This window comes from Chiloscyllium plagiosum, unplaced genomic scaffold (genome assembly GCF_037043375.1).
Source record: "Chiloscyllium plagiosum isolate Xiang-an unplaced genomic scaffold, Cpla_swu_hap1 HiC_scaffold_32, whole genome shotgun sequence".
In the NCBI taxonomy this organism is placed as follows: domain Eukaryota; kingdom Metazoa; phylum Chordata; class Chondrichthyes; order Orectolobiformes; family Hemiscylliidae; genus Chiloscyllium; species Chiloscyllium plagiosum.
The window spans coordinates 9,508,544-9,535,082 of record NW_028270170.1 but is presented as its reverse complement, the minus strand read 5'-3'; the positions used below and the strand labels follow the sequence as shown (position 1 = coordinate 9,535,082).

The 26,539-nt window shown below is 47.2% G+C and overlaps 23 non-coding genes across 23 annotated transcripts; all 23 read left to right on the top strand.

Moving 5' to 3' along the window:
• Positions 1–227: 227 nt before the first annotated feature.
• trnac-gca (transfer RNA cysteine (anticodon GCA)) lies at positions 228–299 on the top strand. Its single transcript has one exon. It is a non-coding gene; the product is annotated as a tRNA-Cys (tRNA).
• Positions 300–1,285: 986 nt separating this feature from the next.
• Positions 1,286–1,357, top strand: trnac-gca (transfer RNA cysteine (anticodon GCA)). The gene has a single exon. It is a non-coding gene; the product is annotated as a tRNA-Cys (tRNA).
• Positions 1,358–1,824: 467 nt separating this feature from the next.
• trnac-gca (transfer RNA cysteine (anticodon GCA)) lies at positions 1,825–1,896 on the top strand. The gene has a single exon. It is a non-coding gene; the product is annotated as a tRNA-Cys (tRNA).
• Positions 1,897–2,362: 466 nt separating this feature from the next.
• trnac-gca (transfer RNA cysteine (anticodon GCA)) lies at positions 2,363–2,434 on the top strand. Its single transcript has one exon. It is a non-coding gene; the product is annotated as a tRNA-Cys (tRNA).
• A 986-nt stretch (positions 2,435–3,420) lies between these two features.
• On the top strand, positions 3,421–3,492 carry trnac-gca (transfer RNA cysteine (anticodon GCA)). Its single transcript has one exon. It is a non-coding gene; the product is annotated as a tRNA-Cys (tRNA).
• Positions 3,493–4,497: 1,005 nt separating this feature from the next.
• trnac-gca (transfer RNA cysteine (anticodon GCA)) lies at positions 4,498–4,569 on the top strand. The gene has a single exon. It is a non-coding gene; the product is annotated as a tRNA-Cys (tRNA).
• Positions 4,570–5,555: 986 nt separating this feature from the next.
• Positions 5,556–5,627, top strand: trnac-gca (transfer RNA cysteine (anticodon GCA)). The gene has a single exon. It is a non-coding gene; the product is annotated as a tRNA-Cys (tRNA).
• Positions 5,628–6,632: 1,005 nt separating this feature from the next.
• Positions 6,633–6,704, top strand: trnac-gca (transfer RNA cysteine (anticodon GCA)). The gene has a single exon. It is a non-coding gene; the product is annotated as a tRNA-Cys (tRNA).
• Positions 6,705–9,287: 2,583 nt separating this feature from the next.
• On the top strand, positions 9,288–9,359 carry trnac-gca (transfer RNA cysteine (anticodon GCA)). Its single transcript has one exon. It is a non-coding gene; the product is annotated as a tRNA-Cys (tRNA).
• Positions 9,360–10,364: 1,005 nt separating this feature from the next.
• Positions 10,365–10,436, top strand: trnac-gca (transfer RNA cysteine (anticodon GCA)). Its single transcript has one exon. It is a non-coding gene; the product is annotated as a tRNA-Cys (tRNA).
• A 2,583-nt stretch (positions 10,437–13,019) lies between these two features.
• Positions 13,020–13,091, top strand: trnac-gca (transfer RNA cysteine (anticodon GCA)). Its single transcript has one exon. It is a non-coding gene; the product is annotated as a tRNA-Cys (tRNA).
• Positions 13,092–14,097: 1,006 nt separating this feature from the next.
• trnac-gca (transfer RNA cysteine (anticodon GCA)) lies at positions 14,098–14,169 on the top strand. Its single transcript has one exon. It is a non-coding gene; the product is annotated as a tRNA-Cys (tRNA).
• A 467-nt stretch (positions 14,170–14,636) lies between these two features.
• trnac-gca (transfer RNA cysteine (anticodon GCA)) lies at positions 14,637–14,708 on the top strand. The gene has a single exon. It is a non-coding gene; the product is annotated as a tRNA-Cys (tRNA).
• A 466-nt stretch (positions 14,709–15,174) lies between these two features.
• trnac-gca (transfer RNA cysteine (anticodon GCA)) lies at positions 15,175–15,246 on the top strand. Its single transcript has one exon. It is a non-coding gene; the product is annotated as a tRNA-Cys (tRNA).
• Positions 15,247–16,232: 986 nt separating this feature from the next.
• On the top strand, positions 16,233–16,304 carry trnac-gca (transfer RNA cysteine (anticodon GCA)). The gene has a single exon. It is a non-coding gene; the product is annotated as a tRNA-Cys (tRNA).
• A 1,729-nt stretch (positions 16,305–18,033) lies between these two features.
• trnac-gca (transfer RNA cysteine (anticodon GCA)) lies at positions 18,034–18,105 on the top strand. The gene has a single exon. It is a non-coding gene; the product is annotated as a tRNA-Cys (tRNA).
• Positions 18,106–20,706: 2,601 nt separating this feature from the next.
• trnac-gca (transfer RNA cysteine (anticodon GCA)) lies at positions 20,707–20,778 on the top strand. Its single transcript has one exon. It is a non-coding gene; the product is annotated as a tRNA-Cys (tRNA).
• Positions 20,779–21,764: 986 nt separating this feature from the next.
• Positions 21,765–21,836, top strand: trnac-gca (transfer RNA cysteine (anticodon GCA)). The gene has a single exon. It is a non-coding gene; the product is annotated as a tRNA-Cys (tRNA).
• A 467-nt stretch (positions 21,837–22,303) lies between these two features.
• Positions 22,304–22,375, top strand: trnac-gca (transfer RNA cysteine (anticodon GCA)). The gene has a single exon. It is a non-coding gene; the product is annotated as a tRNA-Cys (tRNA).
• Positions 22,376–23,380: 1,005 nt separating this feature from the next.
• trnac-gca (transfer RNA cysteine (anticodon GCA)) lies at positions 23,381–23,452 on the top strand. The gene has a single exon. It is a non-coding gene; the product is annotated as a tRNA-Cys (tRNA).
• A 986-nt stretch (positions 23,453–24,438) lies between these two features.
• On the top strand, positions 24,439–24,510 carry trnac-gca (transfer RNA cysteine (anticodon GCA)). The gene has a single exon. It is a non-coding gene; the product is annotated as a tRNA-Cys (tRNA).
• Positions 24,511–24,977: 467 nt separating this feature from the next.
• On the top strand, positions 24,978–25,049 carry trnac-gca (transfer RNA cysteine (anticodon GCA)). The gene has a single exon. It is a non-coding gene; the product is annotated as a tRNA-Cys (tRNA).
• A 466-nt stretch (positions 25,050–25,515) lies between these two features.
• Positions 25,516–25,587, top strand: trnac-gca (transfer RNA cysteine (anticodon GCA)). Its single transcript has one exon. It is a non-coding gene; the product is annotated as a tRNA-Cys (tRNA).
• The last annotated feature ends 952 nt before the right edge of the window (positions 25,588–26,539 follow it).

Genomic DNA, 26,539 nt, shown 5'->3' with positions numbered 1-26,539 from the left:
TGAGGGCATCTGCGCAATATCTTACGTCCATCTAAACTCTGCAACTCAGCCATATCCATTGCCGATGCAAATGCTATTGAAGTCAGACGGTCAATTTGGAGTTACATTCCACATACAAAACATCTCTGCTGCACGTAAACTGTTGAAAGGCACAGACAAGAGAGTTGTTTTTGAGAATTGTCACTGTACAATGCGGAAAGCTTAAACATACACCGCAGCTTCCTCTTGGGGGTGTAGCTCAGTGGTAGAGCATTTGACTGCAGATCAAGAGGTCCCCAGTTCAAATCTGGGTGCCCCCTTTATACAAGCAATATCCCTGCACTTGAGCAGTTTTTCAACTAACTTCCGTAACCCATTCTGCACTGGGCAGACTTAGGAAGGAGTGTTTTGTTACCACAGCAAGGTTCCTTCTGTGATGGGAAAGTGAGGTCTGCAGATGCTGGACATCAGAGCTGAAAATATGTTGCTGGAAAAGCGCAGCAGGTCAGGCAGCATCCAGGGAACAGGAGAATCGACGTTTCGGGCATAAGCCCTTCTTCAGGAATGATCCTGAAGAAGGGCTTATGAAAAAAGCCTCATTCCTGAAGAAGGGCTTATGCCCGAAACGTCGATTCTCCTGTTCCCTGGATGCTGCCTGACCTGCTGCGCTTTTCCAGCAACACATTTTCAGCTCTGATCTCCAGCATCTGCAGACCTCACTTTCTCCTCAAAGATTTCAACCTACTGCGAATCCTCTCACAAGGATGCCTTCCTTGAAGAAGCTCTCTTCCTCCCTCTACAAAGATTTCAGTGAGTCCCTCTCTCACTGCACCCCCCAGGTCATCTCCTCATTCCTGAAGAAGGGCTTATGCCCGAAACGTAGATTCTCCTATTCCCTGGATGCTGCCTGACCTGCTGCGCTTTTCCAGCAACACATTTTCAGCTCCTTCTGTGATGAACAGCTGAAGGACACGAAGATCCATGTTGCATTGTGAGATGTTGCAAAATACGCACTGCAGTGCCGAAACGAGAGCATGAAAGCATTGCATGTGCATTCGTTCAGCGCCGATGCAATCTATGAGGGCATCTGCGCAATATCTTACGTCCATCTAAACTCTGCCACTCAGCCATTTCCATTGCCGATGCAAATGCTATTGAAGTCAGACAGTCATTTTGGAGTTACGTTCCACATGCAAAACATCTCTGCTGCACGTAAACTGTTGAAAGGTGCAGACAAGAGAGTTGTTTTAGACAATTGTCACTGTATTATGCGGAAAGTGTAAACATGCAACGCAGCATAGCGGGTGGGGGTGTAGCTCAGTGGTAGAGCATTTGACTGCAGATCAAGAGGTCCCCAGTTCAAATCTGGGTGCCCCCTTTATACAAGCAACTTCCCTGCACTTGATCAGTTTTTCAAGTTGCTTCCGTAGCCCATTCTGCACAGGGCAGACTTCGGAAGGGGTATTTTGTTACCACAGCAAGGTTCCTTCTGTGATGAACAGCTGAAGGACACGAAGATCTGTGTTGCATCGTGAGATGTTGCAAAACATGCACTGCAGTGCCAAAACGAGAGTTTGAAAGCATTGCATGTGCATTCGGTCTGCGCCGATGCAAACAGTGAGGGCATCTGCGCAATATCTTACGTCCATCTAAACTCTGCCACTCAGCCATTTCCATTGCCGATGCAAATGCTATTGAAGTCAGACAGTCATTTTGGAGTTACGTTCCACATGCAAAACATCTCTGCTGCACGTAAACTGTTGAAAGGTGCAGACAAGAGAGTTGCTTTCGACAATTGTCACTGTATCATGATGAAAACTTAAACATGCAGCGCAGCGTTCTCATGGGGGTGTAGCTCAGTGGTAGAGCATTTGACTGCAGATCAAGAGGTCCCCAGTTCAAATCTGGGTGCCCCCTTTATACAAGCAATTTCCCTGCACTTGAGCAGTTTTCAAGTAACTTCCGTTACCCATTCTGCACAGGGCAGATTTAGGACGTGGCGTTTTGTTACCACAGCAAGGTTCCTTCTGTGATGAACAGCTGAAGGACACGAAGATCCATGTTGCATCGTGAGATGTTGCAAAATACGCACTGCAGTGCCAAAACGAGAGTTTGAAAGCATTGCATGTGCATTCGGTCTGCGCCGATGCAAACAGTGAGGGCATCTGCGCAATATCTTACGTCCATCTAAACTCTGCAACTCAGCCATATCCATTGCCGATGCAAATGCTATTGAAGTCAGACGGTCAATTTGGAGTTACATTCCACATACAAAACATCTCTGCTGCACGTAAACTGTTGAAAGGCACAGACAAGAGAGTTGTTTTTGAGAATTGTCACTGTACAATGCGGAAAGCTTAAACATACACCGCAGCTTCCTCTTGGGGGTGTAGCTCAGTGGTAGAGCATTTGACTGCAGATCAAGAGGTCCCCAGTTCAAATCTGGGTGCCCCCTTTATACAAGCAATATCCCTGCACTTGAGCAGTTTTTCAACTAACTTCCGTAACCCATTCTGCACTGGGCAGACTTAGGAAGGAGTGTTTTGTTACCACAGCAAGGTTCCTTCTGTGATGGGAAAGTGAGGTCTGCAGATGCTGGACATCAGAGCTGAAAATATGTTGCTGGAAAAGCGCAGCAGGTCAGGCAGCATCCAGGGAACAGGAGAATCGACGTTTCGGGCATAAGCCCTTCTTCAGGAATGATCCTGAAGAAGGGCTTATGAAAAAAGCCTCATTCCTGAAGAAGGGCTTATGCCCGAAACGTCGATTCTCCTGTTCCCTAGATGCTGCCTGACCTGCTGCGCTTTTCCAGCAACACATTTTCAGCTCTGATCTCCAGCATCTGCAGACCTCACTTTCTCCTCAAAGATTTCAACCTACTGCGAATCCTCTCACAAGGATGCCTTCCTTGAAGAAGCTCTCTTCCTCCCTCTACAAAGATTTCAGTGAGTCCCTCTCTCACTGCACCCCCCAGGTCATCTCCTCATTCCTGAAGAAGGGCTTATGCCCGAAACGTAGATTCTCCTATTCCCTGGATGCTGCCTGACCTGCTGCGCTTTTCCAGCAACACATTTTCAGCTCCTTCTGTGATGAACAGCTGAAGGACACGAAGATCCATGTTGCATTGTGAGATGTTGCAAAATACGCACTGCAGTGCCGAAACGAGAGCATGAAAGCATTGCATGTGCATTCGTTCAGCGCCGATGCAATCTATGAGGGCATCTGCGCAATATCTTACGTCCATCTAAACTCTGCCACTCAGCCATTTCCATTGCCGATGCAAATGCTATTGAAGTCAGACAGTCATTTTGGAGTTACGTTCCACATGCAAAACATCTCTGCTGCACGTAAACTGTTGAAAGGCGCAGATAAGAGAGTTGTTTTAGACAATTGTCACTGTATTATGCGGAAAGTGTAAACATGCAACGCAGCATAGCGGGTGGGGGTGTAGCTCAGTGGTAGAGCATTTGACTGCAGATCAAGAGGTCCCCAGTTCAAATCTGGGTGCCCCCTTTATACAAGCAACTTCCCTGCACTTGATCAGTTTTTCAAGTTGCTTCCGTAGCCCATTCTGCACAGGGCAGACTTCGGAAGGGGTATTTTGTTACCACAGCAAGGTTCCTTCTGTGATGAACAGCTGAAGGACACGAAGATCTGTGTTGCATCGTGAGATGTTGCAAAACATGCACTGCAGTGCCAAAACGAGAGTTTGAAAGCATTGCATGTGCATTCGGTCTGCGCCGATGCAAACAGTGAGGGCATCTGCGCAATATCTTACGTCCATCTAAACTCTGCCACTCAGCCATTTCCATTGCCGATGCAAATGCTATTGAAGTCAGACAGTCATTTTGGAGTTACGTTCCACATGCAAAACATCTCTGCTGCACGTAAACTGTTGAAAGGTGCAGACAAGAGAGTTGCTTTCGACAATTGTCACTGTATCATGATGAAAGCTTAAACATGCAGCGCAGCGTTCTCATGGGGGTGTAGCTCAGTGGTAGAGCATTTGACTGCAGATCATGAGGTCCCCAGTTCAAATCTGGGTGCCCCCTTTATACAAGCAATTTCCCTGCACTTGAGCAGTTTTCAAGTAACTTCCGTTACCCATTCTGCACAGGGCAGATTTAGGACGGGGCGTTTTGTTACCACAGCAAGGTTCCTTCTGTGATGAACAGCTGAAGGACACGAAGATCCATGTTGCATCGTGAGATGTTGCAAAATACGCACTGCAGTGCCAAAACGAGAGTTTGAAAGCATTGCATGTGCATTCGGTCTGCGCCGATGCAAACAGTGAGGGCATCTGCGCAATATCTTACGTCCATCTAAACTCTGCAACTCAGCCATATCCATTGCCGATGCAAATGCTATTGAAGTCAGACGGTCAATTTGGAGTTACATTCCACATACAAAACATCTCTGCTGCACGTAAACTGTTGAAAGGCACAGACAAGAGAGTTGTTTTTGAGAATTGTCACTGTACAATGCGGAAAGCTTAAACATACACCGCAGCTTCCTCTTGGGGGTGTAGCTCAGTGGTAGAGCATTTGACTGCAGATCAAGAGGTCCCCAGTTCAAATCTGGGTGCCCCCTTTATACAAGCAATATCCCTGCACTTGAGCAGTTTTTCAACTAACTTCCGTAACCCATTCTGCACTGGGCAGACTTAGGAAGGAGTGTTTTGTTACCACAGCAAGGTACCTTCTGTGATGGGAAAGTGAGGTCTGCAGATGCTGGAGATCAGAGCTGAAAATGTGTTGCTGGAAAAGCGCAACAGGTCAGGCAGCATCCAGGGAACAGGAGAATCGACGTTTCGGGCATAAGCCCTTCTTCAGGAATGATCCTGAAGAAGGGCTTATGAAAAAAGCCTCATTCCTGAAGAAGGGCTTATGCCCGAAACGTCGATTCTCCTGTTCCCTGGATGCTGCCTGACCTGCTGCGCTTTTCCAGCAACACATTTTCAGCTCTGATCTCCAGCATCTGCAGACCTCACTTTCTCCTCAAAGATTTCAACCTACTGCGAATCCTCTCACAAGGATGCCTTCCTTGAAGAAGCTCTCTTCCTCCCTCTACAAAGATTTCAGTGAGTCCCTCTCTCACTGCACCCCCCAGGTCATCTCCTCATTCCTGAAGAAGGGCTTATGCCCGAAACGTAGATTCTCCTATTCCCTGGATGCTGCCTGACCTGCTGCGCTTTTCCAGCAACACATTTTCAGCTCCTTCTGTGATGAACAGCTGAAGGACACGAAGATCCATGTTGCATTGTGAGATGTTGCAAAATACGCACTGCAGTGCCGAAACGAGAGCATGAAAGCATTGCATGTGCATTCGTTCAGCGCCGATGCAATCTATGAGGGCATCTGCGCAATATCTTACGTCCATCTAAACTCTGCCACTCAGCCATTTCCATTGCCGATGCAAATGCTATTGAAGTCAGACAGTCATTTTGGAGTTACGTTCCACATGCAAAACATCTCTGCTGCACGTAAACTGTTGAAAGGCGCAGATAAGAGAGTTGTTTTAGACAATTGTCACTGTATTATGCGGAAAGTGTAAACATGCAACGCAGCATAGCGGGTGGGGGTGTAGCTCAGTGGTAGAGCATTTGACTGCAGATCAAGAGGTCCCCAGTTCAAATCTGGGTGCCCCCTTTATACAAGCAACTTCCCTGCACTTGATCAGTTTTTCAAGTTGCTTCCGTAGCCCATTCTGCACAGGGCAGACTTCGGAAGGGGTATTTTGTTACCACAGCAAGGTTCCTTCTGTGATGAACAGCTGAAGGACACGAAGATCTGTGTTGCATCGTGAGATGTTGCAAAACATGCACTGCAGTGCCAAAACGAGAGTTTGAAAGCATTGCATGTGCATTCGGTCTGCGCCGATGCAAACAGTGAGGGCATCTGCGCAATATCTTACGTCCATCTAAACTCTGCCACTCAGCCATTTCCATTGCCGATGCAAATGCTATTGAAGTCAGACAGTCATTTTGGAGTTACGTTCCACATGCAAAACATCTCTGCTGCACGTAAACTGTTGAAAGGTGCAGACAAGAGAGTTGCTTTCGACAATTGTCACTGTATCATGATGAAAGCTTAAACATGCAGCGCAGCGTTCTCATGGGGGTGTAGCTCAGTGGTAGAGCATTTGACTGCAGATCATGAGGTCCCCAGTTCAAATCTGGGTGCCCCCTTTATACAAGCAATTTCCCTGCACTTGAGCAGTTTTCAAGTAACTTCCGTTACCCATTCTGCACAGGGCAGATTTAGGACGGGGCGTTTTGTTACCACAGCAAGGTTCCTTCTGTGATGAACAGCTGAAGGACACGAAGATCCATGTTGCATCGTGAGATGTTGCAAAATACGCACTGCAGTGCCAAAACGAGAGTTTGAAAGCATTGCATGTGCATTCGGTCTGCGCCGATGCAAACAGTGAGGGCATCTGCGCAATATCTTACGTCCATCTAAACTCTGCAACTCAGCCATATCCATTGCCGATGCAAATGCTATTGAAGTCAGACGGTCAATTTGGAGTTACATTCCACATACAAAACATCTCTGCTGCACGTAAACTGTTGAAAGGCACAGACAAGAGAGTTGTTTTTGAGAATTGTCACTGTACAATGCGGAAAGCTTAAACATGCACCGCAGCTTCCTCTTGGGGGTGTAGCTCAGTGGTAGAGCATTTGACTGCAGATCAAGAGGTCCCCAGTTCAAATCTGGGTGCCCCCTTTATACAAGCAATATCCCTGCACTTGAGCAGTTTTTCAACTAACTTCCGTAACCCATTCTGCACTGGGCAGACTTAGGAAGGAGTGTTTTGTTACCACAGCAAGGTTCCTTCTGTGATGGGAAAGTGAGGTCTGCAGATGCTGGACATCAGAGCTGAAAATATGTTGCTGGAAAAGCGCAGCAGGTCAGGCAGCATCCAGGGAACAGGAGAATCGACGTTTCGGGCATAAGCCCTTCTTCAGGAATGATCCTGAAGAAGGGCTTATGAAAAAAGCCTCATTCCTGAAGAAGGGCTTATGCCCGAAACGTCGATTCTCCTGTTCCCTGGATGCTGCCTGACCTGCTGCGCTTTTCCAGCAACACATTTTCAGCTCTGATCTCCAGCATCTGCAGACCTCACTTTCTCCTCAAAGATTTCAACCTACTGCGAATCCTCTCACAAGGATGCCTTCCTTGAAGAAGCTCTCTTCCTCCCTCTACAAAGATTTCAGTGAGTCCCTCTCTCACTGCACCCCCCAGGTCATCTCCTCATTCCTGAAGAAGGGCTTATGCCCGAAACGTAGATTCTCCTATTCCCTGGATGCTGCCTGACCTGCTGCGCTTTTCCAGCAACACATTTTCAGCTCCTTCTGTGATGAACAGCTGAAGGACACGAAGATGCATGTTGCATTGTGAGATGTTGCAAAATACGCACTGCAGTGCCGAAACGAGAGCATGAAAGCATTGCATGTGCATTCGTTCAGCGCCGATGCAATCTATGAGGGCATCTGCGCAATATCTTACGTCCATCTAAACTCTGCCACTCAGCCATTTCCATTGCCGATGCAAATGCTATTGAAGTCAGAAAGTCATTTTGGAGTTACGTTCCACATGCAAAACATCTCTGCTGCACGTAAACTGTTGAAAGGCGCAGACAAGAGAGTTGTTTTAGACAATTGTCACTGTATTATGCGGAAAGTGTAAACATGCAACGCAGCATAGCGGGTGGGGGTGTAGCTCAGTGGTAGAGCATTTGACTGCAGATCAAGAGGTCCCCAGTTCAAATCTGGATGCCCCCTTTATACAAGCAATTTCCCTGTACCTGAGCAGTTTTTCAAGTAACTTCCGTTACCCATTCTGCACAGGGCAGATTTAGGACGGGGTGTTTTGTTACCACAGCAAGGTTCCTTCTGTGATGAACAGCTGAAGGACACAAAGATCCATGTTGCATCGTGAGATGTTGCAAAATACGCACTGCAGTGCCGAAACGAGAGCTTGAAAGCATTGCATGTGCATTCGGTCAGTGCCGATGCAACCTGTGAGGGCATCTGCGCAATATCTTACGTCCATCTAAACTCTGCCACTCAGACATATCCATTGCCGATGCAAATGCTATTGAAGTCAGACGGTCAATTTGGAGTTACATTCCACATACAAAACATCTCTGCTGCACGTAAACTGTTGAAAGGCACAGACAAGAGAGTTGTTTTTGAGAATTGTCACTGTATATTGCGGAAAGCTTAAACATGCACCGCAGTTTCCTCTGGGGGGTGTAGCTCAGTGGTCGAGCATTTGACTGCAGATCAAGAGGTCCCCAGTTCAAATCTAGATGCCCCCTTTATACAAGCAATATCCCTGCACTTGAGCAGTTTTTCAACTAACTTCCGTAACCCATTCTGCACTGGGCAGACTTAGGAAGGAGTGTTTTGTTACCACAGCAAGGTTCCTTCTGTGATGGGAAAGTGAGGTCTGCAGATGCTGGAGATCAGAGCTGAAAATGTGTTGCTGGAAAAGCGCAACAGGTCAGGCAGCATCCAGGGAACAGGAGAATCGACGTTTCGGGCATAAGCCCTTCTTCAGGAATGATCCTGAAGAAGGGCTTATGAAAAAAGCCTCATTCCTGAAGAAGGGCTTATGCCCGAAACGTCGATTCTCCTGTTCCCTGGATGCTGCCTGACCTGCTGCGCTTTTCCAGCAACACATTTTCAGCTCTGATCTCCAGCATCTGCAGACCTCACTTTCTCCTCAAAGATTTCAACCTACTGCGAATCCTCTCACAAGGATGCCTTCCTTGAAGAAGCTCTCTTCCTCCCTCTACAAAGATTTCAGTGAGTCCCTCTCTCACTGCACCCCCCAGGTCATCTCCTCATTCCTGAAGAAGGGCTTATGCCCGAAACGTAGATTCTCCTATTCCCTGGATGCTGCCTGACGTGCTGCGCTTTTCCAGCAACACATTTTCAGCTCCTTCTGTGATGAACAGCTGAAGGACACGAAGATCCATGTTGCATTGTGAGATGTTGCAAAATACGCACTGCAGTGCCGAAACGAGAGCATGAAAGCATTGCATGTGCATTCGTTCAGCGCCGATGCAATCTATGAGGGCATCTGCGCAATATCTTACGTCCATCTAAACTCTGCCACTCAGCCATTTCCATTGCCGATGCAAATGCTATTGAAGTCAGACAGTCATTTTGGAGTTACGTTCCACATGCAAAACATCTCTGCTGCACGTAAACTGTTGAAAGGCGCAGATAAGAGAGTTGTTTTAGACAATTGTCACTGTATTATGCGGAAAGTGTAAACATGCAACGCAGCATAGCGGGTGGGGGTGTAGCTCAGTGGTAGAGCATTTGACTGCAGATCAAGAGGTCCCCAGTTCAAATCTGGGTGCCCCCTTTATACAAGCAACTTCCCTGCACTTGATCAGTTTTTCAAGTTGCTTCCGTAGCCCATTCTGCACAGGGCAGACTTCGGAAGGGGTATTTTGTTACCACAGCAAGGTTCCTTCTGTGATGAACAGCTGAAGGACACGAAGATCTGTGTTGCATCGTGAGATGTTGCAAAACATGCACTGCAGTGCCAAAACGAGAGTTTGAAAGCATTGCATGTGCATTCGGTCTGCGCCGATGCAAACAGTGAGGGCATCTGCGCAATATCTTACGTCCATCTAAACTCTGCCACTCAGCCATTTCCATTGCCGATGCAAATGCTATTGAAGTCAGACAGTCATTTTGGAGTTACGTTCCACATGCAAAACATCTCTGCTACACGTAAACTGTTGAAAGGTGCAGACAAGAGAGTTGCTTTCGACAATTGTCACTGTATCATGATGAAAGCTTAAACATGCAGCGCAGCGTTCTCATGGGGGTGTAGCTCAGTGGTAGAGCATTTGACTGCAGATCATGAGGTCCCCAGTTCAAATCTGGGTGCCCCCTTTATACAAGCAATTTCCCTGCACTTGAGCAGTTTTCAAGTAACTTCCGTTACCCATTCTGCACAGGGCAGATTTAGGACGGGGCGTTTTGTTACCACAGCAAGGTTCCTTCTGTGATGAACAGCTGAAGGACACGAAGATCCATGTTGCATCGTGAGATGTTGCAAAATACGCACTGCAGTGCCAAAACGAGAGTTTGAAAGCATTGCATGTGCATTCGGTCTGCGCCGATGCAAACAGTGAGGGCATCTGCGCAATATCTTACGTCCATCTAAACTCTGCAACTCAGCCATATCCATTGCCGATGCAAATGCTATTGAAGTCAGACGGTCAATTTGGAGTTACATTCCACATACAAAACATCTCTGCTGCACGTAAACTGTTGAAAGGCACAGACAAGAGAGTTGTTTTTGAGAATTGTCACTGTACAATGCGGAAAGCTTAAACATGCACCGCAGCTTCCTCTTGGGGGTGTAGCTCAGTGGTAGAGCATTTGACTGCAGATCAAGAGGTCCCCAGTTCAAATCTGGGTGCCCCCTTTATACAAGCAATATCCCTGCACTTGAGCAGTTTTTCAACTAACTTCCGTAACCCATTCTGCACTGGGCAGACTTAGGAAGGAGTGTTTTGTTACCACAGCAAGGTTCCTTCTGTGATGGGAAAGTGAGGTCTGCAGATGCTGGACATCAGAGCTGAAAATATGTTGCTGGAAAAGCGCAGCAGGTCAGGCAGCATCCAGGGAACAGGAGAATCGACGTTTCGGGCATAAGCCCTTCTTCAGGAATGATCCTGAAGAAGGGCTTATGAAAAAAGCCTCATTCCTGAAGAAGGGCTTATGCCCGAAACGTCGATTCTCCTGTTCCCTGGATGCTGCCTGACCTGCTGCGCTTTTCCAGCAACACATTTTCAGCTCTGATCTCCAGCATCTGCAGACCTCACTTTCTCCTCAAAGATTTCAACCTACTGCGAATCCTCTCACAAGGATGCCTTCCTTGAAGAAGCTCTCTTCCTCCCTCTACAAAGATTTCAGTGAGTCCCTCTCTCACTGCACCCCCCAGGTCATCTCCTCATTCCTGAAGAAGGGCTTATGCCCGAAACGTAGATTCTCCTATTCCCTGGATGCTGCCTGACCTGCTGCGCTTTTCCAGCAACACATTTTCAGCTCCTTCTGTGATGAACAGCTGAAGGACACGAAGATGCATGTTGCATTGTGAGATGTTGCAAAATACGCACTGCAGTGCCGAAACGAGAGCATGAAAGCATTGCATGTGCATTCGTTCAGCGCCGATGCAATCTATGAGGGCATCTGCGCAATATCTTACGTCCATCTAAACTCTGCCACTCAGCCATTTCCATTGCCGATGCAAATGCTATTGAAGTCAGAAAGTCATTTTGGAGTTACGTTCCACATGCAAAACATCTCTGCTGCACGTAAACTGTTGAAAGGCGCAGACAAGAGAGTTGTTTTAGACAATTGTCACTGTATTATGCGGAAAGTGTAAACATGCAACGCAGCATAGCGGGTGGGGGTGTAGCTCAGTGGTAGAGCATTTGACTGCAGATCAAGAGGTCCCCAGTTCAAATCTGGATGCCCCCTTTATACAAGCAATTTCCCTGTACCTGAGCAGTTTTTCAAGTAACTTCCGTTACCCATTCTGCACAGGGCAGATTTAGGACGGGGTGTTTTGTTACCACAGCAAGGTTCCTTCTGTGATGAACAGCTGAAGGACACAAAGATCCATGTTGCATCGTGAGATGTTGCAAAATACGCACTGCAGTGCCGAAACGAGAGCTTGAAAGCATTGCATGTGCATTCGGTCAGTGCCGATGCAACCTGTGAGGGCATCTGCGCAATATCTTACGTCCATCTAAACTCTGCCACTCAGACATATCCATTGCCGATGCAAATGCTATTGAAGTCAGACGGTCAATTTGGAGTTACATTCCACATACAAAACATCTCTGCTGCACGTAAACTGTTGAAAGGCACAGACAAGAGAGTTGTTTTTGAGAATTGTCACTGTATATTGCGGAAAGCTTAAACATGCACCGCAGCTTCCTCTGGGGGGTGTAGCTCAGTGGTCGAGCATTTGACTGCAGATCAAGAGGTCCCCAGTTCAAATCTAGATGCCCCCTTTATACAAGCAATATCCCTGCACTTGAGCAGTTTTTCAACTAACTTCCGTAACCCATTCTGCACTGGGCAGACTTAGGAAGGAGTGTTTTGTTACCACAGCAAGGTTCCTTCTGTGATGGGAAAGTGAGGTCTGCAGATGCTGGAGATCAGAGCTGAAAATGTGTTGCTGGAAAAGCGCAACAGGTCAGGCAGCATCCAGGGAACAGGAGAATCGACGTTTCGGGCATAAGCCCTTCTTCAGGAATGATCCTGAAGAAGGGCTTATGAAAAAAGCCTCATTCCTGAAGAAGGGCTTATGCCCGAAACGTCGATTCTCCTGTTCCCTGGATGCTGCCTGACCTGCTGCGCTTTTCCAGCAACACATTTTCAGCTCTGATCTCCAGCATCTGCAGACCTCACTTTCTCCTCAAAGATTTCAACCTACTGCGAATCCTCTCACAAGGATGCCTTCCTTGAAGAAGCTCTCTTCCTCCCTCTACAAAGATTTCAGTGAGTCCCTCTCTCACTGCACCCCCCAGGTCATCTCCTCATTCCTGAAGAAGGGCTTATGCCCGAAACGTAGATTCTCCTATTCCCTGGATGCTGCCTGACGTGCTGCGCTTTTCCAGCAACACATTTTCAGCTCCTTCTGTGATGAACAGCTGAAGGACACGAAGATCCATGTTGCATTGTGAGATGTTGCAAAATACGCACTGCAGTGCCGAAACGAGAGCATGAAAGCATTGCATGTGCATTCGTTCAGCGCCGATGCAATCTATGAGGGCATCTGCGCAATATCTTACGTCCATCTAAACTCTGCCACTCAGCCATTTCCATTGCCGATGCAAATGCTATTGAAGTCAGACAGTCATTTTGGAGTTACGTTCCACATGCAAAACATCTCTGCTGCACGTAAACTGTTGAAAGGCGCAGATAAGAGAGTTGTTTTAGACAATTGTCACTGTATTATGCGGAAAGTGTAAACATGCAACGCAGCATAGCGGGTGGGGGTGTAGCTCAGTGGTAGAGCATTTGACTGCAGATCAAGAGGTCCCCAGTTCAAATCTGGGTGCCCCCTTTATACAAGCAACTTCCCTGCACTTGATCAGTTTTTCAAGTTGCTTCCGTAGCCCATTCTGCACAGGGCAGACTTCGGAAGGGGTATTTTGTTACCACAGCAAGGTTCCTTCTGTGATGAACAGCTGAAGGACACGAAGATCTGTGTTGCATCGTGAGATGTTGCAAAACATGCACTGCAGTGCCAAAACGAGAGTTTGAAAGCATTGCATGTGCATTCGGTCTGCGCCGATGCAAACAGTGAGGGCATCTGCGCAATATCTTACGTCCATCTAAACTCTGCCACTCAGCCATTTCCATTGCCGATGCAAATGCTATTGAAGTCAGACAGTCATTTTGGAGTTACGTTCCACATGCAAAACATCTCTGCTGCACGTAAACTGTTGAAAGGTGCAGACAAGAGAGTTGCTTTCGACAATTGTCACTGTATCATGATGAAAGCTTAAACATGCAGCGCAGCGTTCTCATGGGGGTGTAGCTCAGTGGTAGAGCATTTGACTGCAGATCATGAGGTCCCCAGTTCAAATCTGGGTGCCCCCTTTATACAAGCAATTTCCCTGCACTTGAGCAGTTTTCAAGTAACTTCCGTTACCCATTCTGCACAGGGCAGATTTAGGACGGGGCGTTTTGTTACCACAGCAAGGTTCCTTCTGTGATGAACAGCTGAAGGACACGAAGATCCATGTTGCATCGTGAGATGTTGCAAAATACGCACTGCAGTGCCAAAACGAGAGTTTGAAAGCATTGCATGTGCATTCGGTCTGCGCCGATGCAAACAGTGAGGGCATCTGCGCAATATCTTACGTCCATCTAAACTCTGCCACTCAGCCATTTCCATTGCCGATGCAAATGCTATTGAAGTCAGACAGTCATTTTGGAGTTACGTTCCACATGCAAAACATCTCTGCTGCACGTAAACTGTTGAAAGGCGCAGATAAGAGAGTTGTTTTAGACAATTGTCACTGTATTATGCGGAAAGTGTAAACATGCAACGCAGCATAGCGGGTGGGGGTGTAGCTCAGTGGTAGAGCATTTGACTGCAGATCAAGAGGTCCCCAGTTCAAATCTGGGTGCCCCCTTTATACAAGCAATATCCCTGCACTTGAGCAGTTTTTCAACGAACTTCCGTTACCCATTCTACACTGGGCAGATTTAGGAAGGGGTATTTTGTTACCACAGCAAGGTTCCTTCTGTGATGAACAGCTGAAGGACACGAAGATCCGTGTTGCATCGTGAGATGTTGCAAAACATGCACTGCAGTGCCAAAACGAGAGTTTGAAAGCATTGCATGTGCATTCGGTCTGCGCCGATGCAAACAGTGAGGGCATCTGCGCAATATCTTACGTCCATCTAAACTCTGCCACTCAGCCATTTCCATTGCCGATGCAAATGCTATTGAAGTCAGACAGTCATTTTGGAGTTACGTTCCACATGCAAAACATCTCTGCTGCACGTAAACTGTTGAAAGGTGCAGACAAGAGAGTTGCTTTCGACAATTGTCACTGTATCATGATGAAAACTTAAACATGCAGCGCAGCGTTCTCATGGGGGTGTAGCTCAGTGGTAGAGCATTTGACTGCAGATCAAGAGGTCCCCAGTTCAAATCTGGGTGCCCCCTTTATACAAGCAATTTCCCTGCACTTGAGCAGTTTTCAAGTAACTTCCGTTACCCATTCTGCACAGGGCAGATTTAGGACGGGGCGTTTTGTTACCACAGCAAGGTTCCTTCTGTGATGAACAGCTGAAGGACACGAAGATCCATGTTGCATCGTGAGATGTTGCAAAATACGCACTGCAGTGCCAAAACGAGAGTTTGAAAGCATTGCATGTGCATTCGGTCTGCGCCGATGCAAACAGTGAGGGCATCTGCGCAATATCTTACGTCCATCTAAACTCTGCAACTCAGCCATATCCATTGCCGATGCAAATGCTATTGAAGTCAGACGGTCAATTTGGAGTTACATTCCACATACAAAACATCTCTGCTGCACGTAAACTGTTGAAAGGCACAGACAAGAGAGTTGTTTTTGAGAATTGTCACTGTACAATGCGGAAAGCTTAAACATGCACCGCAGCTTCCTCTTGGGGGTGTAGCTCAGTGGTAGAGCATTTGACTGCAGATCAAGAGGTCCCCAGTTCAAATCTGGGTGCCCCCTTTATACAAGCAATATCCCTGCACTTGAGCAGTTTTTCAACTAACTTCCGTAACCCATTCTGCACTGGGCAGACTTAGGAAGGAGTGTTTTGTAACCACAGCAAGGTTCCTTCTGTGATGGGAAAGTGAGGTCTGCAGATGCTGGACATCAGAGCTGAAAATATGTTGCTGGAAAAGCGCAGCAGGTCAGGCAGCATCCAGGGAACAGGAGAATCGACGTTTCGGGCATAAGCCCTTCTTCAGGAATGATCCTGAAGAAGGGCTTATGAAAAAAGCCTCATTCCTGAAGAAGGGCTTATGCCCGAAACGTCGATTCTCCTGTTCCCTGGATGCTGCCTGACCTGCTGCGCTTTTCCAGCAACACATTTTCAGCTCTGATCTCCAGCATCTGCAGACCTCACTTTCTCCTCAAAGATTTCAACCTACTGCGAATCCTCTCACAAGGATGCCTTCCTTGAAGAAGCTCTCTTCCTCCCTCTACAAAGATTTCAGTGAGTCCCTCTCTCACTGCACCCCCCAGGTCATCTCCTCATTCCTGAAGAAGGGCTTATGCCCGAAACGTAGATTCTCCTATTCCCTGGATGCTGCCTGACCTGCTGCGCTTTTCCAGCAACACATTTTCAGCTCCTTCTGTGATGAACAGCTGAAGGACACGAAGATCCATGTTGCATTGTGAGATGTTGCAAAATACGCACTGCAGTGCCGAAACGAGAGCATGAAAGCATTGCATGTGCATTCGTTCAGCGCCGATGCAATCTATGAGGGCATCTGCGCAATATCTTACGTCCATCTAAACTCTGCCACTCAGCCATTTCCATTGCCGATGCAAATGCTATTGAAGTCAGACAGTCATTTTGGAGTTACGTTCCACATGCAAAACATCTCTGCTGCACGTAAACTGTTGAAAGGCGCAGATAAGAGAGTTGTTTTAGACAATTGTCACTGTATTATGCGGAAAGTGTAAACATGCAACGCAGCATAGCGGGTGGGGGTGTAGCTCAGTGGTAGAGCATTTGACTGCAGATCAAGAGGTCCCCAGTTCAAATCTGGGTGCCCCCGTTATACAAGCAATATCCCTGCACTTGAGCAGTTTTTCAACGAACTTCCGTTACCCATTCTACACTGGGCAGATTTAGGAAGGGGTATTTTGTTACCACAGCAAGGTTCCTTCTGTGATGAACAGCTGAAGGACACGAAGATCTGTGTTGCATCGTGAGATGTTGCAAAACATGCACTGCAGTGCCAAAACGAGAGTTTGAAAGCATTGCATGTGCATTCGGTCTGCGCCGATGCAAACAGTGAGGGCATCTGCGCAATATCTTACGTCCATCTAAACTCTGCCACTCAGCCATTTCCATTGCCGATGCAAATGCTATTGAAGTCAGACAGTCATTTTGGAGTTACGTTCCACATGCAAAACATCTCTGCTGCACGTAAACTGTTGAAAGGTGCAGACAAGAGAGTTGCTTTCGACAATTGTCACTGTATCATGATGAAAACTTAAACATGCAGCGCAGCGTTCTCATGGGGGTGTAGCTCAGTGGTAGAGCATTTGACTGCAGATCAAGAGGTCCCCAGTTCAAATCTGGGTGTCCCCTTTATACAAGCAATTTCCCTGCACTTGAGCAGTTTTCAAGTAACTTCCGTTACCCATTCTGCACAGGGCAGATTTAGGACGGGGCGTTTTGTTACCACAGCAAGGTTCCTTCTGTAATGAACAGCTGAAGGACACGAAGATCCATGTTGAATCGTGAGATGTTGCAAAATACGCACTGCAGTGCCAAAACGAGAGTTTGAAAGCATTGCATGTGCATTCGGTCTGCGCCGATGCAAACAGTGAGGGCATCTGCGCAATATCTTACGTCCATCTAAACTCTGCAACTCAGCCATATCCATTGCCGATGCAAATGCTATTGAAGTCAGACGGTCAATTTGGAGTTACATTCCACATAGAAAACATCTCTGCTGCACGTAAACTGTTGAAAGGCACAGACAAGAGAGTTGTTTTTGAGAATTGTCACTGTACAATGCACCGCAGCTTCAGGAATGATCCTGAAGAAGGGCTTATGAAAAAAGCCTCATTCCTGAAGAAGGGCTTATGCCCGAAACGTCGATTCTCCTGTTCCCTGGATGCTGCCTGACCTGCTGCGCTTTTCCAGCAACACATTTTCAGCTCTGATCTCCAGCATCTGCAGACCTCACTTTCTCCTCAAAGATTTCAACCTACTGCGAATCCTCTCACAAGGATGCCTTCCTTGAAGAAGCTCTCTTCCTCCCTCTACAAAGATTTCAGTGAGTCCCTCTCTCACTGCACCCCCCAGGTCATCTCCTCATTCCTGAAGAAGGGCTTATGCCCGAAACGTAGATTCTCCTATTCCCTGGATGCTGCCTGACCTGCTGCGCTTTTCCAGCAACACATTTTCAGCTCCTTCTGTGATGAACAGCTGAAGGACACGAAGATCCATGTTGCATTGTGAGATGTTGCAAAATACGCACTGCAGTGCCGAAACGAGAGCATGAAAGCATTGCATGTGCATTCGTTCAGCGCCGATGCAATCTATGAGGGCATCTGCGCAATATCTTACGTCCATCTAAACTCTGCCACTCAGCCATTTCCATTGCCGATGCAAATGCTATTGAAGTCAGACAGTCATTTTGGAGTTACGTTCCACATGCAAAACATCTCTGCTGCACGTAAACTGTTGAAAGGCGCAGATAAGAGAGTTGTTTTAGACAATTGTCACTGTATTATGCGGAAAGTGTAAACATGCAACGCAGCATAGCGGGTGGGGGTGTAGCTCAGTGGTAGAGCATTTGACTGCAGATCAAGAGGTCCCCAGTTCAAATCTGGGTGCCCCCTTTATACAAGCAATTTCCCTGCACTTGAGCAGTTTTCAAGTAACTTCCGTTACCCATTCTGCACAGGGCAGATTTAGGACGGGGCGTTTTGTTACCACAGCAAGGTTCCTTCTGTGATGAACAGCTGAAGGACACGAAGATCCATGTTGAATCGTGAGATGTTGCAAAATACGCACTGCAGTGCCAAAACGAGAATTTGAAAGCATTGCATGTGCATTCGGTCTGCGCCGATGCAAACAGTGAGGGCATCTGCGCAATATCTTACGTCCATCTAAACTCTGCAACTCAGCCATATCCATTGCCGATGCAAATGCTATTGAAGTCAGACGGTCAATTTGGAGTTACATTCCACATACAAAACATCTCTGCTGCACGTAAACTGTTGAAAGGCACAGACAAGAGAGTTGTTTTTGAGAATTGTCACTGTACAATGCGGAAAGCTTAAACATGCACCGCAGCTTCCTCTTGGGGGTGTAGCTCAGTGGTCGAGCATTTGACTGCAGATCAAGAGGTCCCCAGTTCAAATCTGGGTGCCCCCTTTATACAAGCAATATCCCTGCACTTGAGCAGTTTTTCAACTAACTTCCGTAACCCATTCTGCACTGGGCAGACTTAGGAAGGAGTGTTTTGTGACCACAGCAAGGTTCCTTCTGTGATGGGAAAGTGAGGTCTGCAGATGCTGGACATCAGAGCTGAAAATATGTTGCTGGAAAAGCGCAGCAGGTCAGGCAGCATCCAGGGAACAGGAGAATCGACGTTTCGGGCATAAGCCCTTCTTCAGGAATGATCCTGAAGAAGGGCTTATGAAAAAAGCCTCATTCCTGAAGAAGGGCTTATGCCCGAAACGTCGATTCTCCTGTTCCCTGGATGCTGCCTGACCTGCTGCGCTTTTCCAGCAACACATTTTCAGCTCTGATCTCCAGCATCTGCAGACCTCACTTTCTCCTCAAAGATTTCAACCTACTGCGAATCCTCTCACAAGGATGCCTTCCTTGAAGAAGCTCTCTTCCTCCCTCTACAAAGATTTCAGTGAGTCCCTCTCTCACTGCACCCCCCAGGTCATCTCCTCATTCCTGAAGAAGGGCTTATGCCCGAAACGTAGATTCTCCTATTCCCTGGATGCTGCCTGACCTGCTGCGCTTTTCCAGCAACACATTTTCAGCTCCTTCTGTGATGAACAGCTGAAGGACACGAAGATCCATGTTGCATTGTGAGATGTTGCAAAATACGCACTGCAGTGCCGAAACGAGAGCATGAAAGCATTGCATGTGCATTCGTTCAGCGCCGATGCAATCTATGAGGGCATCTGCGCAATATCTTACGTCCATCTAAACTCTGCCACTCAGCCATTTCCATTGCCGATGCAAATGCTATTGAAGTCAGACAGTCATTTTGGAGTTACGTTCCACATGCAAAACATCTCTGCTGCACGTAAACTGTTGAAAGGCGCAGATAAGAGAGTTGTTTTAGACAATTGTCACTGTATTATGCGGAAAGTGTAAACATGCAACGCAGCATAGCGGGTGGGGGTGTAGCTCAGTGGTAGAGCATTTGACTGCAGATCAAGAGGTCCCCAGTTCAAATCTGGATGCCCCCTTTATACAAGCAACTTCCCTGCACTTGATCAGTTTTTCAAGTTGCTTCCGTAGCCCATTCTGCACAGGGCAGACTTCGGAAGGGGTATTTTGTTACCACAGCAAGGTTCCTTCTGTGATGAACAGCTGAAGGACACGAAGATCTGTGTTGCATCGTGAGATGTTGCAAAACATGCACTGCAGTGCCAAAACGAGAGTTTGAAAGCATTGCATGTGCATTCGGTCTGCGCCGATGCAAACAGTGAGGGCATCTGCGCAATATCTTACGTCCATCTAAACTCTGCCACTCAGCCATTTCCATTGCCGATGCAAATGCTATTGAAGTCAGACAGTCATTTTGGAGTTACGTTCCACATGCAAAACATCTCTGCTGCACGTAAACTGTTGAAAGGTGCAGACAAGAGAGTTGCTTTCGACAATTGTCACTGTATCATGATGAAAGCTTAAACATGCAGCGCAGCGTTCTCATGGGGGTGTAGCTCAGTGGTAGAGCATTTGACTGCAGATCATGAGGTCCCCAGTTCAAATCTGGGTGCCCCCTTTATACAAGCAATTTCCCTGCACTTGAGCAGTTTTCAAGTAACTTCCATTACCCATTCTGCACAGGGCAGATTTAGGACGTGGCGTTTTGTTACCACAGCAAGGTTCCTTCTGTGATGAACAGCTGAAGGACACGAAGATCCATGTTGCATCGTGAGATGTTGCAAAATACGCACTGCAGTGCCAAAACGAGAGTTTGAAAGCATTGCATGTGCATTCGGTCTGCGCCGATGCAAACAGTGAGGGCATCTGCGCAATATCTTACGTCCATCTAAACTCTGCAACTCAGCCATATCCATTGCCGATGCAAATGCTATTGAAGTCAGACGGTCACTTTGGAGTTACATTCCACATACAAAACATCTCTGCTGCACGTAAACTGTTGAAAGGCACAGACAAGAGAGTTGTTTTTGAGAATTGTCACTGTACAATGCGGAAAGCTTAAACATACACCGCAGCTTCCTCTTGGGGGTGTAGCTCAGTGGTAGAGCATTTGACTGCAGATCAAGAGGTCCCCAGTTCAAATCTGGGTGCCCCCTTTATACAAGCAATATCCCTGCACTTGAGCAGTTTTTCAACTAACTTCCGTAACCCATTCTGCACTGGGCAGACTTAGGAAGGAGTGTTTTGTTACCACAGCAAGGTTCCTTCTGTGATGGGAAAGTGAGGTCTGCAGATGCTGGACATCAGAGCTGAAAATATGTTGCTGGAAAAGCGCAACAGGTCAGGCAGCATCCAGGGAACAGGAGAATCGACGTTTCGGGCATAAGCCCTTCTTCAGGAATGATCCTGAAGAAGGGCTTATGAAAAAAGCCTCATTCCTGAAGAAGGGCTTATGCCCGAAACGTCGATTCTCCTGTTCCCTGGATGCTGCCTGACCTGCTGCGCTTTTCCAGCAACACATTTTCAGCTCTGATCTCCAGCATCTGCAGACCTCACTTTCTCCTCAAAGATTTCAACCTACTGCGAATCCTCTCACAAGGATGCCTTCCTTGAAGAAGCTCTCTTCCTCCCTCTACAAAGATTTCAGTGAGTCCCTCTCTCACTGCACCCCCCAGGTCATCTCCTCATTCCTGAAGAAGGGCTTATGCCCGAAACGTAGATTCTCCTATTCCCTGGATGCTGCCTGACCTGCTGCGCTTTTCCAGCAACACATTTTCAGCTCCTTCTGTGATGAACAGCTGAAGGACACGAAGATCCATGTTGCATTGTGAGATGTTGCAAAATACGCACTGCAGTGCCGAAACGAGAGCATGAAAGCATTGCATGTGCATTCGTTCAGCGCCGATGCAATCTATGAGGGCATCTGCGCAATATCTTACGTCCATCTAAACTCTGCCACTCAGCCATTTCCATTGCCGATGCAAATGCTATTGAAGTCAGACAGTCATTTTGGAGTTACGTTCCACATGCAAAACATCTCTGCTGCACGTAAACTGTTGAAAGGCGCAGATAAGAGAGTTGTTTTAGACAATTGTCACTGTATTATGCGGAAAGTGTAAACATGCAACGCAGCATAGCGGGTGGGGGTGTAGCTCAGTGGTAGAGCATTTGACTGCAGATCAAGAGGTCCCCAGTTCAAATCTGGGTGCCCCCTTTATACAAGCAACTTCCCTGCACTTGATCAGTTTTTCAAGTTGCTTCCGTAGCCCATTCTGCACAGGGCAGACTTCGGAAGGGGTATTTTGTTACCACAGCAAGGTTCCTTCTGTGATGAACAGCTGAAGGACACGAAGATCTGTGTTGCATCGTGAGATGTTGCAAAACATGCACTGCAGTGCCGAAACGAGAGCTTGAAAGCATTGCATGTGCATTCGGTCAGCGCCGATGCAACCTGTGAGGGCATCTGCGCAATATCTTACGTCCATCTAAACTCTGCAACTCAGCCATATCCATTGCCGATGCAAATGCTATTGAAGTCAGACGGTCAATTTGGAGTTACATTCCACATACAAAACATCTCTGCTGCACGTAAACTGTTGAAAGGCACAGACAAGAGAGTTGTTTTTGAGAATTGTCACTGTACAATGCGGAAAGCTTAAACATACACCGCAGCTTCCTCTTGGGGGTGTAGCTCAGTGGTAGAGCATTTGACTGCAGATCAAGAGGTCCCCAGTTCAAATCTGGGTGCCCCCTTTATACAAGCAATATCCCTGCACTTGAGCAGTTTTTCAACGAACTTCCGTTACCCATTCTACACTGGGCAGATTTAGGAAGGGGTATTTTGTTACCACAGCAAGGTTCCTTCTGTGATGAACAGCTGAAGGACACGAAGATCTGTGTTGCATCGTGAGATGTTGCAAAACATGCACTGCAGTGCCAAAACGAGAGTTTGAAAGCATTGCATGTGCATTCGGTCTGCGCCGATGCAAACAGTGAGGGCATCTGCGCAATATCTTACGTCCATCTAAACTCTGCCACTCAGCCATTTCCATTGCCGATGCAAATGCTATTGAAGTCAGACAGTCATTTTGGAGTTACGTTCCACATGCAAAACATCTCTGCTGCACGTAAACTGTTGAAAGGTGCAGACAAGAGAGTTGCTTTCGACAATTGTCACTGTATCATGATGAAAACTTAAACATGCAGCGCAGCGTTCTCATGGGGGTGTAGCTCAGTGGTAGAGCATTTGACTGCAGATCAAGAGGTCCCCAGTTCAAATCTGGGTGTCCCCTTTATACAAGCAATTTCCCTGCACTTGAGCAGTTTTCAAGTAACTTCCGTTACCCATTCTGCACAGGGCAGATTTAGGACGGGGCGTTTTGTTACCACAGCAAGGTTCCTTCTGTGATGAACAGCTGAAGGACACGAAGATCCATGTTGCATCGTGAGATGTTGCAAAATACGCACTGCAGTGCCGAAACGAGAGCTTGAAAGCATTGCATGTGCATTCGGTCAGCGCCGATGCAACCTGTGAGGGCATCTGCGCAATATCTTACGTCCATCTAAACTCTGCAACTCAGCCATATCCATTGCCGATGCAAATGCTATTGAAGTCAGACGGTCAATTTGGAGTTACATTCCACATACAAAACATCTCTGCTGCACGTAAACTGTTGAAAGGCACAGACAAGAGAGTTGTTTTTGAGAATTGTCACTGTACAATGCGGAAAGCTTAAACATGCACCGCAGCTCCCTCTTGGGGGTGTAGCTCAGTGGTAGAGCATTTGACTGCAGATCAAGAGGTCCCCAGTTCAAATCTGGGTGCCCCCTTTATACAAGCAATATCCCTGCACTTGAGCAGTTTTTCAACTAACTTCCGTAACCCATTCTGCACTGGGCAGACTTAGGAAGGAGTGTTTTGTTACCACAGCAAGGTTCCTTCTGTGATGGGAAAGTGAGGTCTGCAGATGCTGGACATCAGAGCTGAAAATATGTTGCTGGAAAAGCGCAGCAGGTCAGGCAGCATCCAGGGAACAGGAGAATCGACGTTTCGGGCATAAGCCCTTCTTCAGGAATGATCCTGAAGAAGGGCTTATGAAAGAAGCCTCATTCCTGAAGAAGGGCTTATGCCCGAAACGTCGATTCTCCTGTTCCCTGGATGCTGCCTGACCTGCTGCGCTTTTCCAGCAACACATTTTCAGCTCTGATCTCCAGCATCTGCAGACCTCACTTTCTCCTCAAAGATTTCAACCTACTGCGAATCCTCTCACAAGGATGCCTTCCTTGAAGAAGCTCTCTTCCTCCCTCTACAAAGATTTCAGTGAGTCCCTCTCTCACTGCACCCCCCAGGTCATCTCCTCATTCCTGAAGAAGGGCTTATGCCCGAAACGTAGATTCTCCTATTCCCTGGATGCTGCCTGACCTGCTGCGCTTTTCCAGCAACACATTTTCAGCTCCTTCTGTGATGAACAGCTGAAGGACACGAAGATCCATGTTGCATTGTGAGATGTTGCAAAATACGCACTGCAGTGCCGAAACGAGAGCATGAAAGCATTGCATGTGCATTCGTTCAGCGCCGATGCAATCTATGAGGGCATCTGCGCAATATCTTACGTCCATCTAAACTCTGCCACTCAGCCATTTCCATTGCCGATGCAAATGCTATTGAAGTCAGACAGTCATTTTGGAGTTACGTTCCACATGCAAAACATCTCTGCTGCACGTAAACTGTTGAAAGGCGCAGATAAGAGAGTTGTTTTAGACAATTGTCACTGTATTATGCGGAAAGTGTAAACATGCAACGCAGCATAGCGGGTGGGGGTGTAGCTCAGTGGTAGAGCATTTGACTGCAGATCAAGAGGTCCCCAGTTCAAATCTGGGTGCCCCCTTTATACAAGCAATATCCCTGCACTTGAGCAGTTTTTCAACGAACTTCCGTTACCCATTCTACACTGGGCAGATTTAGGAAGGGGTATTTTGTTACCACAGCAAGGTTCCTTCTGTGATGAACAGCTGAAGGACACGAAGATCTGTGTTGCATCGTGAGATGTTGCAAAACATGCACTGCAGTGCCAAAACGAGAGTTTGAAAGCATTGCATGTGCATTCGGTCTGCGCCGATGCAAACAGTGAGGGCATCTGCGCAATATCTTACGTCCATCTAAACTCTGCCACTCAGCCATTTCCATTGCCGATGCAAATGCTATTGAAGTCAGACAGTCATTTTGGAGTTACGTTCCACATGCAAAACATCTCTGCTGCACGTAAACTGTTGAAAGGTGCAGACAAGAGAGTTGCTTTCGACAATTGTCACTGTATCATGATGAAAACTTAAACATGCAGCGCAGCGTTCTCATGGGGGTGTAGCTCAGTGGTAGAGCATTTGACTGCAGATCAAGAGGTCCCCAGTTCAAATCTGGGTGCCCCCTTTATACAAGCAATTTCCCTGCACTTGAGCAGTTTTCAAGTAACTTCCGTTACCCATTCTGCACAGGGCAGATTTAGGACGGGGCGTTTTGATACCACAGCAAGGTTCCTTCTGTAATGAACAGCTGAAGGACACGAAGATCCATGTTGAATCGTGAGATGTTGCAAAATACGCACTGCAGTGCCAAAACGAGAGTTTGAAAGCATTGCATGTGCATTCGGTCTGCGCCGATGCAAACAGTGAGGGCATCTGCGCAATATCTTACGTCCATCTAAACTCTGCAACTCAGCCATATCCATTGCCGATGCAAATGCTATTGAAGTCAGACGGTCAATTTGGAGTTACATTCCACATACAAAACATCTCTGCTGCACGTAAACTGTTGAAAGGCACAGACAAGAGAGTTGTTTTTGAGAATTGTCACTGTACAATGCGGAAAGCTTAAACATGCACCGCAGCTTCCTCTTGGGGGTGTAGCTCAGTGGTAGAGCATTTGACTGCAGATCAAGAGGTCCCCAGTTCAAATCTGGGTGCCCCCTTTATACAAGCAATATCCCTGCACTTGAGCAGTTTTTCAACTAACTTCCGTAACCCATTCTGCACTGGGCAGACTTAGGAAGGAGTGTTTTGTTACCACATCAAGGTTCCTTCTGTGATGGGAAAGTGAGGTCTGCAGATGCTGGACATCAGAGCGGAAAATATGTTGCTGGAAAAGCGCAGCAGGTCAGGCAGCATCCAGGGAACAGGAGAATCGACGTTTCGGGCATAAGCCCTTCTTCAGGAATGATCCTGAAGAAGGGCTTATGAAAGAAGCCTCATTCCTGAAGAAGGGCTTATGCCCGAAACGTCGATTCTCCTGTTCCCTGGATGCTGCCTGACCTGCTGCGCTTTTCCAGCAACACATTTTCAGCTCTGATCTCCAGCATCTGCAGACCTCACTTTCTCCTCAAAGATTTCAACCTACTGCGAATCCTCTCACAAGGATGCCTTCCTTGAAGAAGCTCTCTTCCTCCCTCTACAAAGATTTCAGTGAGTCCCTCTCTCACTGCACCCCCCAGGTCATCTCCTCATTCCTGAAGAAGGGCTTATGCCCGAAACGTAGATTCTCCTATTCCCTGGATGCTGCCTGACCTGCTGCGCTTTTCCAGCAACACATTTTCAGCTCCTTCTGTGATGAACAGCTGAAGGACACGAAGATCCATGTTGCATTGTGAGATGTTGCAAAATACGCACTGCAGTGCCGAAACGAGAGCATGAAAGCATTGTATGTGCATTCGTTCAGCGCCGATGCAATCTATGAGGGCATCTGCGCAATATCTTACGTCCATCTAAACTCTGCCACTCAGCCATTTCCATTGCCGATGCAAATGCTATTGAAGTCAGACAGTCATTTTGGAGTTACGTTCCACATGCAAAACATCTCTGCTGCACGTAAACTGTTGAAAGGCGCAGATAAGAGAGTTGTTTTAGACAATTGTCACTGTATTATGC